Consider the following 12,491-nt stretch of genomic DNA (forward strand, 5'->3'; position numbering starts at 1 on the left):
CTATCTTGGTTACTTTTCTCTCATTGCTGAGACAAAACACCCAACGCCCAAAATTATGGAAGGAAAGGTTTATTTAGCTCACTGATTGTGGAGGTTTCAGTCCATACTTGGCTGGTTCCAAGGCAGAGTAGCACATGGCAGGGGGCAACAGTTCATGGGGTGGAAGGGAGGAGTGGCAGAGAGCAAGCCTCTGTCCCTCCCTTACTATCTGCCCCAAGGCAAGTGTAGCACTCACATCCACAATGCCAGCATCAGACTATGGATCAATCAAAAACTCTAGAAGCCCGCCCCATGACTGCATGAGGATTTGGGGGGACATCCAGACACAAACCACAGCACCATTCTACCCACCAACATGGGGGCAGGGGTCCTTTTGGGGGTTACTACAGTATTTATAAAATCACAGACTAATGCCAACCCCTGAAAGCAATTTTCCCTAAGTGCAAAGACTGCAGAACTCACATAAAGACACGCTTACTTCACTAAGCCTTTACAGAAAAGCAAACCTTAAGGCTGCATATTTTTTATGCCCTACTTACCCTCACCATTTACCTGTTCTAATGGAAGCTGCTAGACCTTCCCACTTATCTCTCTCCAGCATTTTGGCCTACTCAAGTCTATAGCACTGATATGCCCCTTTCCTGTCCTCTCCTTCCCTTTCTTTAATCCACACTCCTAAGAAGTCTTGAAGAGCTCAGTCCACGAACTGTTACCAGATACTGCACCAACTTTGCAATAGTTTTTGGACGTTAAGAATCAGAAGAGCCTCTGTTGTCTGTCTAAATTCTGTGGGATGGGAGGCAGAAGGAACTACTCTTATTCTGAAAAAAAATTGTGAATAATAATTTCAGCATACCAGCTGGAACCCAGAGTATAATTCTCCCACAAAAATATGAATGGCTCATAAAATGAGTGGCTCAAAAATATGAGTGGCTCAAAACCCAAATGTGGCCTATATTGGAAATATAAAATTTTCTATTAAAAAAAAGAAAACTCTGCACTTTTTCCTGCCCCCAACAGACAAGACCTCTCAGAGCCAGAGTGACTTTAAGTTCAGCCATAACAATTTTGTTCCGACTACTGAATTGTCTGTATTTATCTTTGGTTTTCGGGCAAACAATAACCCTACTGAGTCTATTAAATGCTGAAGTAGAAAGTCAACTGGCTTAAAAAAGAGGCACGATTATGGTCAAAAACTGATGGACCATTTCAAATCCACAAAACTTGCCACAATGAAGTAAAGTGGATGTTAAAACCATTAACTGAAAACAGCTGTTGGGTAATAGAATGTTCATGGTGTGTCCCAAGTATTATCCCATAGATCACTTGCTAAACGCACTGAAGAAACAATCTAGAAAGAAGTCTGCCAGTCACCAGTCTAACAGAGCGCACAAACTTGTCTTCAACAACATCAACACAACTTGACTTTAAGTGCCTCTTGATGCAATGCAGTAAAGCTATATAACCTTACCTCTAAAATACTGAAAATGTTCAACCTTAATCTAATCAAAACTGAACTTCTAAACAAAACAGAAGACAAAGAATACTTCTAGAATGGCGGCATGAAGAGCTTACAGATCCTATCCACAGCAAAACTCACTGGTGAGAATTATAAAAAGCAGCCAAAGTCTCTGGAAACTGTCATATGAGCAGAGAGTAAATGGAGAAACACATATGCAAGAAATACTAAGCCTTGGTAAGAACAGCAAGAATCTGTGGCATATGAGCCAGGAACACCCACTTCCCCCTTGCTCCAGTGAGACAGAAGCTTTACCCTAGCAAGGCATAGCTAAGAACACAAGGTTCTCTCTCACCCCAACTCCAAGTCTAAGGATACCCTGGAAGCAGCAGTCAGGAAGCATTTCTCATTCACTCCAGCTAGTGCTGCAGCAGTCCTACTCTAGGCAAGCACAGTCAGAGGTCCAAGACTACCAAGGCACCACACTTGGATCAGAAGCTCTACCAAAGGGCAGGAGGCCAAGAATAATGGGCCTCAACTGTGCCCACACCAGCATGTTCAAAAGGCAGAGGTACCAAACCAGGAATAATAATTGCTAAAGACTTTAACATTCCATTTTCAAAACTGGACAGAACAACTGGGAAGAAAATAAGTCCTGAACAACATTATGCTAAAACTAGTTCTAACAGACATTTATAGAAGACTAAATCCACCAGCACAGAAAGCACACATTCTTCTCAAGTACACATGGAACATTCTCCGGGATAGACCATATGCTAAGCCACAAAAAAACTCAATAAATTTAAAAGAACTGAATCATACAAATATGTTCTCGATCACAAACAACAGAAAGGTACGTGAGAAATTCACAAATGTGCCAGCCGTCATGGTGGACACCTGTAATCCCAGCATTCAGGAAGCTGAGGCAGGAACATCACCACAAGTTCGAGGACAGCCTGGACTACATAGCAAGACCCTGCCATCTCCCAACAAAAAAAAAAAAAAAAAAAAGAAAGAGAAAAGAAAAAAGAAAAATTCACAAATGTGTGAAAATGAAACAACACATCTCCATATAATCAACAGGTCAAGGAAAGCACAGGGAAATGATACTTTGAAAATGAAGCCAATATACCACAACTTATGGAATTTAACTAAAGCAGTGCTTAAGGAAAAATTTGTAGGTATAAAGGCCTACATTAAAAAAAAGAAGAAAGAGCTCGGTACAGTTGTGCAGCCCAGGCCTATAATTCCAGCAGCTGGGAGACTAAGGAAGAGAAAGCCCCTGAGCTGGGTGTGACAGCACAGGTCTGTAATTCCAGCTTCCAGGCTGACACAGGAAGACTGCTAGAGTTCATGGACAGACTGGGCTACAAAGTGAGTTCAAGGCCAGCCCGACACCTTGTCTTCCCAAAAAGCCACAATGAATAAACTAGGAATAAAAGAAACTTCCTTAGATAAAGTATATCTATGAAAAACTCACTGTTAACATCATAATAAATACTGTGTGCTTTCTCCCCTAGATCCGGAACAAGAGGAAGCTGTCTACTTTCTTTACATAGTCAACAGTGTGCTCGAGGTTCTAGCCAAGAAAATCAGAAAAAGCATCCAAATTAGAAAGGAAGAAATAAAAATGTATTCACAGATGACATAATCTTGTACACAGAAAATCCTAAAGAATCTATTAAACTGTTAGTGTACAGGACAGTGACTCTTAGCATATTATTTTAAGATAGAATAATTCTAGTCTTAATGCAAGCTTCAAAATATGTTTTGAGAAACATCCCGGAGGGGTTGTAAAAACTTTAACTTTAACTTTACAGTCCTGACTTAGCCCTGGAATGCTTCTCCAAAGACAAAAAACACCAGGGCCCAGATAACCACCTATGACCCTGCCTGGGTTGTTTCATCCCTTCCCTGGCCCTAGATAAACATTGTAACCATAAAGGAAATGTATGGTTATCTAAAGGGGGACATACAGAACAGAGTACAGACAGTATAAATCATTGTGGTTGGGCTCTGACCCGGAAATGCGGCACAAGGAAAACAACATGTGGCCAGGGCTACAACATTCCAATCTGTTACTGTAGAAACCAAAAATGTATATAAGGTGGGAACAAAGGCAGGCCCACACCCACTTTCCTGACCTGCAAGTCAGGGATGAGAGTTGGCTAGCATCAAATTAATAAAACTGTGTTCTAAATAGAGTCTTTCGTTTCGGTTCCTTATGGAATACAACTCAAATTTTTGCCATTTACATTAGAGCTAATAAATTATGGTGGTAGTATATTAAGAGCAATATCTAAGTATCAGTTGTATTTTCAATACACCAGCAATAATCTGAAAATTAAACCAAGAAAACAATCCTATTCATACTCTTTACAATCATTTTCATCCTTACAATCATATTCTTTACACAAAGAATACTTAGGAAAAAAACTTAAAATAAGTATAATTTTGTAATTATTTAAAAGATACAAAACATTGTCGAAGGATATTAAAGATCTAAGGAAATGAAAAGACATCCCACATGTACAACTGGAAGACTTAATATTGTTAAGAAAGCAAGTTGATCTGCAGACTCGATGAAATCCCTATTAAAATCCCTTCTGGCTTTTTTTTGGGCAGGGGCAGAAAATTTAAAAATTGGTATTAAAGTGTATGTGGAAGTGCAAGGATCCCAGACAGAACAATCTTCAAAAAGATATATAAAGCTGAAGGAGTCACACATCTCAACTTCAAAACTTACAGCAAAGCTACAGCAATCAAGACAGTGGTGCTGGCATATGGACAGACATATGTGTCAATGAAACAATTAAAAGTCCAGATATAACTTTCACATTTAAAGCCTACTGACTTTCAACAAGAGTGCTAAAATAATTCAACAGAGAAGGACTACACTTTTCAACAAACAGTGTTGGAGCAACCAAATATCCACATGCAAAAGAATATATGGAACTCTTCCCCAGACAATACATAAATATTAACACTAATGGAGCATAGAGCTAAGTATAAGAGTTAACACTGTAAGCCAGGTGTGGTGGCACATGCCTATAATCTCAGCACTCAGGAGGCTGAGGCAGAAAGATCACTGCAAATTCGAGGACAGCCTAGGCTATACAGTCAGTTTAAGACCAGTCTGAACTACATAATGAGACCCTATCTCAAAAACAAATAAACAAAACACTGTAAAACTCTTAAAAGAAAATCTAGAAATAAATCTTCATGGCTGTATTATTTTCACTGCCGTATTATTTCACTTTATATATATGAAATTTATGAAAACAAAGAGGAGGTGTGAGTAGGTGAGTTCATCAAAATTCAAAATCTCACCAAATGATACTACCAAGAAAGTAAAGACAACTCAGAGAGTAAGAGAAAATTCAAATCAAATATCTAAGGGACTTGCATGCACAATTTATTTTTAAAAAACATTTACTACCCAATAATGAAAGGATAACTCAATTTTAAAAATAGGCAAAGAATTTGAACAAGAGCTATACAAAGATACATAAATGACCAATAAGTATATGAAAAAATGCTTATTAGCACATTAGCCATTAGGGAAATGTAAATAAATCAAAACTACAATGACTTCATACCCACTACACCATGGTTATAATCAAAAAGATAGAGAATAGGCTAAAGGTTTGGTTCCATGATAGAGGACTTGTGTAACACCCCAACACTGGAAAAAGAAACAAAAATAAGAGGAACTGGTAAGAGAAATTGGAACCCTATGTACTGTTGGTACAAAGGTAAAAATGGCAAGTCTCTTTAGGAAGTCTGGCAGTTGTTCAAAATGTTAAAGAAGTAGGGAGCATAAGACAGCAATTCCATATCCAGATAGCAACTGTGATCAAAAATGCCGTGAACATTTTTTTAATTTTACACTAAGAGACACACTGCCATTAATTTCCTTCAAAAGACTCCCTCTCACTTTAAATACACTTATGTCATTGTTCTTGCCACTTTCTGAAGCAATGCTAGAAGCCCTCTTCTGTGTATTTCTTTAGCTACAGATATGGTTTAAATCTAAAATGTTCCTAAAAAGCCTCATGTATTCAGAAGTGGAATTTCTGGAAGGTGATTGGTCCATGGGGGCTCTATACTTAACAGCGGATTCATCCATTGTTGAGTTCACGACTAAACGTGCTATTACTAAGTAAGGCCTGGGTGGAGATGAGTAACTGAAGGGGCACAACCTGGAAGGGTGTATTCTTGTCCCCAACTGCTCCCCTCCCTCACTGCTTTCCAGCTACCCTGGGGTGAGTGGCAGTCCTCTGACACATGACCTTTCACCATGCCACTTCTGCTTTCAAGCCTACCAACAATGTACTAAACCCACTGAAATGGTGAGCCAAAATAAAACTTGTCTCGTTTATAGAAAGGAGCTGTTGGGTATGTATTTTGTCCCAGAGACAGGAAAGGTAACCCAACACAGTTGCACTGTCATGGTTGCCTCAATGTCCTGAACTGATTCAAAATATTTACCTTTCATAATCATTTTGACCTTGAGGAAAAAGGCAGAAGTCACATGATGTCAAATCTGTGAGTAAGGTGCATAAGAACACACTATAATGTTTCTTGCAGCACCTGCCTTTCTGTTGGCTGGTGCTTAGCAGCACCAATCACATTTTTATCACACTTCATAAAGATACTCACAAAGAAGAACTTCCAAAATTGCTTCAGAAAGTGACAGAAATTATGGAACAGGTGTCTTCAAAGCAAGGGGAAGTATTTTGAGGGGCATTACTGGCAATGTGCTTTTTATTATAATAATTTTTCAAACTTAAACATCACCATATTTGTTGATCATCCCTTGTATGTTCTGTATTTAAGAACACTCTCTACATATTGGGTGAAGATACTTCCATATACTTTATTTCTAAACATCAGGTTAATGAACAAGAGCTACTGATGAATTCCCTATGGCATTTCATGCAGATTATGAAAGATTGGTCTATTTATAAAAACAAAAAGTAAGTATGTGGTCCCCTACATCTAGGGACCTGAGGGAAAACAGTGGAGTGACTGCTGATGGAATATGGTTTCTATCTGAAATGATGAAAATGTTCCAAAACTGATTGTAACGATGGTTGCACAATTCTGAATATACTAAGAAACTTATACTATCCATAGGTAAATTTTATAGATGGCGAATTACAGTTCCATTTAAAAAGCCCATTTTAAGGATATACATATGTATATATGTGCAAAACAAAACATATATAATATCAAGAAGCTATTTCCAGAGGTATTTCCTTGCCTTTTCCTAAAATATCTCTAACTTCTCAAAAGCTACAAATCATATTTCTCTTGTTAATCACATATCAAGTAATCATGGCAGTATATTAAAAATATTGTATTAAGTAGGTAATATAATCAATAATTGCACTCTCATCATAACAGCTCAGGAAAGCTTAGCAAGTTGGTCCTCAGGAACAAAAGTAGGTTAACAGTTCCATTACATTGTCAGAATGTTTACTAAGAGACAATTTTCCTCAGGTAGAGACATGAGTCTTGTAGTCACACTGCAGTTTTAACATCAAATAGTCGTCTTTACAAAGCACTTAATATTGTTACTACTTGGTACATATAAAGACAACAGTCTGAAATATTTAAAAATCTGGAAAAGATAAAAAAAAAAATCAAAAAATATTCTAACTTATTATTTGCTTATTGTACACTTTACTTCCACAGCATAAAAGTAGCTTTGTATTTGTTGGCAACAGTGTCTTTACTCTCATTTCTGAGTATTCTCCATGACACTTCCCACATCAACTTGTTTTTACCAGACAGTGTACTACTTTACCATTTTAAAAGATGTATTTAAAAAAAAAAAAAAATTAGTAACTGGAGCGCCACCTCATGGTAAGAAATAAGCACCACACCCCAAAGAGTGCTCCAGGCATCTTTTCCCCTCCAGCAGGGTTGAAGAAGGGCAGAACTTTGGAAATCTCACTGGCCACTTAGCCAGAACAATCATCTGGAAATGTAGTAGAGTCTTCTGGGTTCAAGAGTATAGCACAAAAAGTACTGAGCTCTTGAGAAGAAATGGATTGGGGTTTAAAGAGTAATCTTTAAAGCTGGGTACAGTGGCACACACCTGTAACTCCAGCACTCTGGAGGCTGAGGCAGGAGGATCACTGCAAGTTCGAGACCAGCCTGGGCTACAAAGTGAGCTCAAGGCCAGCCTGAACTGCATAGTGAGACCCTGTCTCAAATACATAAACAAACAAACAGTAATGTTTAATGCAAGAAAGGTTGAAACATGAAAATAAAAACATCATCTTGATGCAAAGTATGACAACAAAAGAACTTCCTTACAGCACTGTCTCCTGTTCTATGGATCAATAACTGCACCAACAAAAGTACCCTCCATAAAAAGGTGAAAAGCTATGAAGAGCTTTAGTCAAAGTAAATATGAAGAAATTTAATAAAAGGTAGTAAGGTAAGCGATGTTTTAGTATAAAGGAAGAATGAGAAACTGGATGAGGATAGGGGCAGGGATATGCAGAATAAAATCACCTAGCGAACCATCATAGTGTTCTACATTTAAAAGAAGGATGAATGTTCAGAAAGAGGGAAAAGAGCAGTGAAATGCAAGCTATTAGAAAAGTGACACTGAGAACTAGAAAGCTCTAATTTTTCCCAGAAGAATGGACACTGAGCACATACAAACCCAGACATTAGCCTGTTGACAAAATATAAGAGCACACAGTATTTAGCATATACCCCTTCCCACAAAGGGATGAAAGGAAGATGAGCACTGTTTTAATACTGTTAAATTTCTGTAACCTAAATCATGATCTACAGCCCAAGTCTACAAAAAGAATGTTAGAAGGTAGAAGACCTATTCTTTTTTTGTCTGTTTTTTGGTTTTTGAGACAAGGTCTAGGATTTCAGGCATGTGCCACTATCCCCAGCTAGATGACCTATTCTTGGAGAATTAGGGACAGGAGATCCTACAAAACTGCTCTGAAGTCAAACGCAAACTACAGAAAAGCAACGCGTTTATGACAGAAACAAATTAATTTCTGTGAAGATCGGGGAACAGTTCAACGATAATGAAAACAGAAAAATTACCATATTGGAAAGCTTAAAGAAAAGAACACTATTTTAAGAAACCAAAAATCCCAAATTAGGAGAAAGACTGCTGGTCTAGGGGGAACAGCTTGTGAGTACAGCACTTGTGCCAGTATGCAGAAGACCCCGGGTCTAATCCCCAGCACCATGCATACACACAAAAAGTCACACCTGAATTGAACCAATCTTCTAAATCTCCTACCTAGGAAACCAGAGAAGTACATAGGAAGTAAGATGAAATAAGACTGATACTGGATAATTGTTAACAATGAGGCTTCATAATACAGTGCTGCTACTTTGGGGTGTGTGTGTGTATGTGTTTGTGTGTGTCTTTTAACTACCAGCTAATACAAAAATCATTAAAGTTGATGCTCGTGGCAAACATCACCTCTGGAAATTTTTACCTGCACTAGATAGTAAAGTGTTCCTTCCTCCATGGTACTCTTATATGTAATACACATCTTAAGACCCCAAATGGTATCACCAAGACCTTCTGACACCTCTTTAGTTGCAGCTAAACATAAAAATAGTCATCTGTAAAAAAAAACTACTGATTATGCTTATTGATTTTACTTTTTCTTTTATTTTTGTGCTTCTTTTAAATTTTCTTCTTTAACGTAAAGAAATAGGAAGGAAAAGCTATAAGCCTAATTTTCAGCAAGATAATGAACTGGAATAACAAAGTCTAAATTCAATTTATTAGACTATACCCCCTACCTTTTGTTATTGTTTCAAGTTTTTTTTGACACAGTCTCACTCTGCAGTCCAGCTGGCCTTGAACTTGATATGTTGCCCAAGCTGGCCCAAAACCTTCAATTATCCTGTCTCAGTCTCTTGAGGGTTTGAACTATAAGCGTGCTGTTGGGACTACAGGCATGCACAACCATGTTGGACTTTAAGTCAATAACTTAAGCACACTCAAAAACATTTGGCTGTCATGCATGGTGACCACAACTGTAATCCCAGATACTTCAGAGACTGAGGCAGTAGGATCATAAATTCAAAGCTAATAGGGGCAACTTAGTATGGCCATGTCTAACATAAACATCAAAAGGGGTTGGAGATGTAGCTCATCGATGAAGCATACTAAGGTTTGATTCCCAGTACTACAAGAAGAAAAAATAAATAAAACTCACACCTAAACCCAGAATCTCTGATCTTGAGAACCTGCAAAAAAGGGGCTGGGGATTTAGCTCAGCGGCAAAAGCACCTGCCTGGCAAGCGCAAGGTCGTGAGTTCGGTTCCCGGTACCGGAGAAAAACCAAAAAAAAAAAAAAAAAAACCTGCAAAAAATAGCAGGGACAAAGAATCGTCGTGCTGCCTGTCCAGTAGTCAATAAATGTTGTTGAATGAATACCTAGCCCTCATTCATGAATTTTGGTTCAGTTTAAATATAATGAATTCTGGCAGTGATTAGGAAAACCCAAGCATTGGAATGAGTCAGACCTCGGTCATGAATCTAGATGTGTGACCTCTTGAAAGTCATGTATCATTTCTGGGTCTCAGTGTTTTCACCATATAAATCAGACTTCATAACCAGGATAAGGTCACTTCAGATTAAAATAAAAGATGCTATAATGTTCATGCAGGCTAGTGCATGACCTTGATCATCAATTTTAACCAACCTAAATAGTGCACATCAAGCTTTACTAAACATTCCAGTCATTGGAATAGCTCACTAAAACGCAGATTCTGATTCAGTGGCTGCAAATTAAATGAGATGGCGCGTTTCTACCAAAATCTCAGGTGATGCTGTGTATCACGTTTGAGTACAAAGGCTGTGGAACAGATTCGGCTCCAACTCTAAAAAGCTTGTAATTGTGCACTATCTGTAATCAGCCTGATACTCAGAAAATCAAACAAGGTCACTCTAGACTCACACCTGCACTGAATGCACGACCATTCCCTAAGACACTCTGAAACAAAATGATAGTATCCATCTGATGAGGATAAAGAAAGGAATACTACTACCATCAACACCACTAAATTAGGAGAAATGTGATTAAATACAAATACACACAAATATAACACAATGGTAGCTAATCAAACATAAAAAAGGAATATTTTTAGTTCCACAAAAGCATATGTATAATATATATATATGTATTTCTAAGCAAAATGTTCAGTGTATTTTAAATGCAAAACGCTAGGATTAGTGTGGGATCTAAAGATTTTTCTATAAATTACCAAATTTTTACTTATTTATTTGGATCTCTGAATAACATTACTGAAATGAAATGCATTTGTGAGAATTCTCTTTACCTTGGAGCTATAATACATAGCCATAACCCAACACCATAATTTTACTGTTTCTAGTATACCTTGTGCTAGATGCCATCACAAAAAATTCCACAGTCCCACTGCAACCAATATAGACGAATATTCTAATTTCACTGAAATCTTTCTCAGTAAAGAAAGACGTAAGAAAAATGTCATGTGATAGATGCATCATATAATACAGTCACTGCCCTTATCCTGAGGCTCTGTGCTGAGAAGTCTGAAATAAAGTGAAAATGAAGGACAGAAATCCCTATCCATGGAAGAAAAACATTATGGCTGCGAACTGCTCTTGCTTACTCCCTTCTGAAGAATAACCAAATCTCAAGGACTCCACTGCACTGTAACTGAGCTCGTTTCAACTGTACAGGGGAGGGGGTATGTCAATCGCAACGCTGGCACCAGTAGGCGGTTTACCAGTTCTATCTATGTCAAGTCACTCTGGCATAAGATTATTGCTCTCATTCACCCCCATGTTACAAAATAAAATGACAAATGCAATATACTTCAGAACAGTTTTGCTGAATCACAAGTTGTCCCCAAACATAAAGTTGTAGAAGTCGCTGAGCCTGAGCGGTGGCAGCTACACCTCAGTATGAAGCTCCTCTCGGAAAATGTGTAACTTCCTTCACTTTTTTATTAAAAGCAAGAAAGGGATTTGTGTTTAAAGTCTTTACTGTACTGCTACAGTATTAACGCCAAACTATGCACGGAAAAATCATGTGCAATGGTTTATACCACACCACAATCCCCCAAAATTTGCATCACTTATACCCCAACACCAAATATACCACCCTGGCCCGCAGCCGCAGCCACAATGAGCACCCTCGTCTCTTCTCAGCCTGGCACAGTGCCTGCCATCCCGCATTCGGATTCCTACACAGTCAGGCTTCCAGCTGACCGGCTGACCCAAGGAGCTCCCTGCGAACAGCGGTTCCTAGGGTTACACAGAGAGCCAGCCCTACAGGCCGCCCTCGCCTCGCTACTGTATCCCTCCTCTCCCGGTAGTCCCACGTTCCCTCCTGCCTCACGGCTCTCCCAGCCCAGCCCTTTCCCCCACTCGCACGCGCTCTGCGGCTCTCCAGCCGGGGCCTCACCGCTTGGTTTGGTCCGGAATGGCCCGGCCCTCCCGCTCCCACTTCTCAACACGAAGTGGCGTCAGTCAGTCCGGCGCTCCACACTGCCAGTCCACAGGCGGCTGCCTACTGATGCCGAAAAAGCGGCTTCTAGGAACGCGCCATATTCTGCGTCGCAACTCCAAACGACACCGGCGCGCTAATATTGCGTCACACACTCGCAACGAGCTAGGGAAAGGCGATAGGCGAACTGCAGGAAGCGGAGGGCGGGGCTTCCTCTTCGAACTGAAAGGCGCCGGGTGTCTCGATGAGCTATCTGCGCCTGCGCAGTGTAAATTTTCTGGAAGCTGTAATAGCAGGATATGTAACCATGGAAACCACAGGTCTGCATTGCCCTATTCGCGGATTGATTGAAGCTTAAATCAGTGCCCTTTTACCTTCCCTTTTCCAGATAGCAACTGCAGTTTCTACGGGTCTGTAATAGCAGCCAAGAGTTACTAACAAAAAAAGCTCACCCCAGCAGTCAAGCCTCCTTACCACAAGCATTTACTTTTTCAAGTTCTTGAACTACACAGGCGCTCTACGTCACAGCA

The 12,491-nt window shown here is 39.4% G+C and overlaps 1 protein-coding gene across 2 annotated transcripts in view; it reads right to left on the reverse strand.

Moving 5' to 3' along the window:
• Ipo11 (importin 11) overlaps nt 1–12,082 on the reverse strand; it is a 191,351-nt gene extending 179,269 nt beyond the window's left edge. For both annotated transcript variants that reach the window (XM_005392641.2, XM_013518422.1), the window contains exon 1: nt 11,920–12,082. The gene's annotated coding sequence lies outside the window, so the exon portion shown is untranslated. The remainder of the gene's footprint in view (nt 1–11,919) is intronic.
• Between the last annotated feature and the right edge of the window lie 409 nt (nt 12,083–12,491).

Source organism: Chinchilla lanigera, unplaced genomic scaffold, assembly GCF_000276665.1.
Source record: "Chinchilla lanigera isolate Chin_1 unplaced genomic scaffold, ChiLan1.0 scaffold00045, whole genome shotgun sequence".
NCBI classification, from domain to species: Eukaryota; Metazoa; Chordata; class Mammalia; order Rodentia; family Chinchillidae; genus Chinchilla; species Chinchilla lanigera.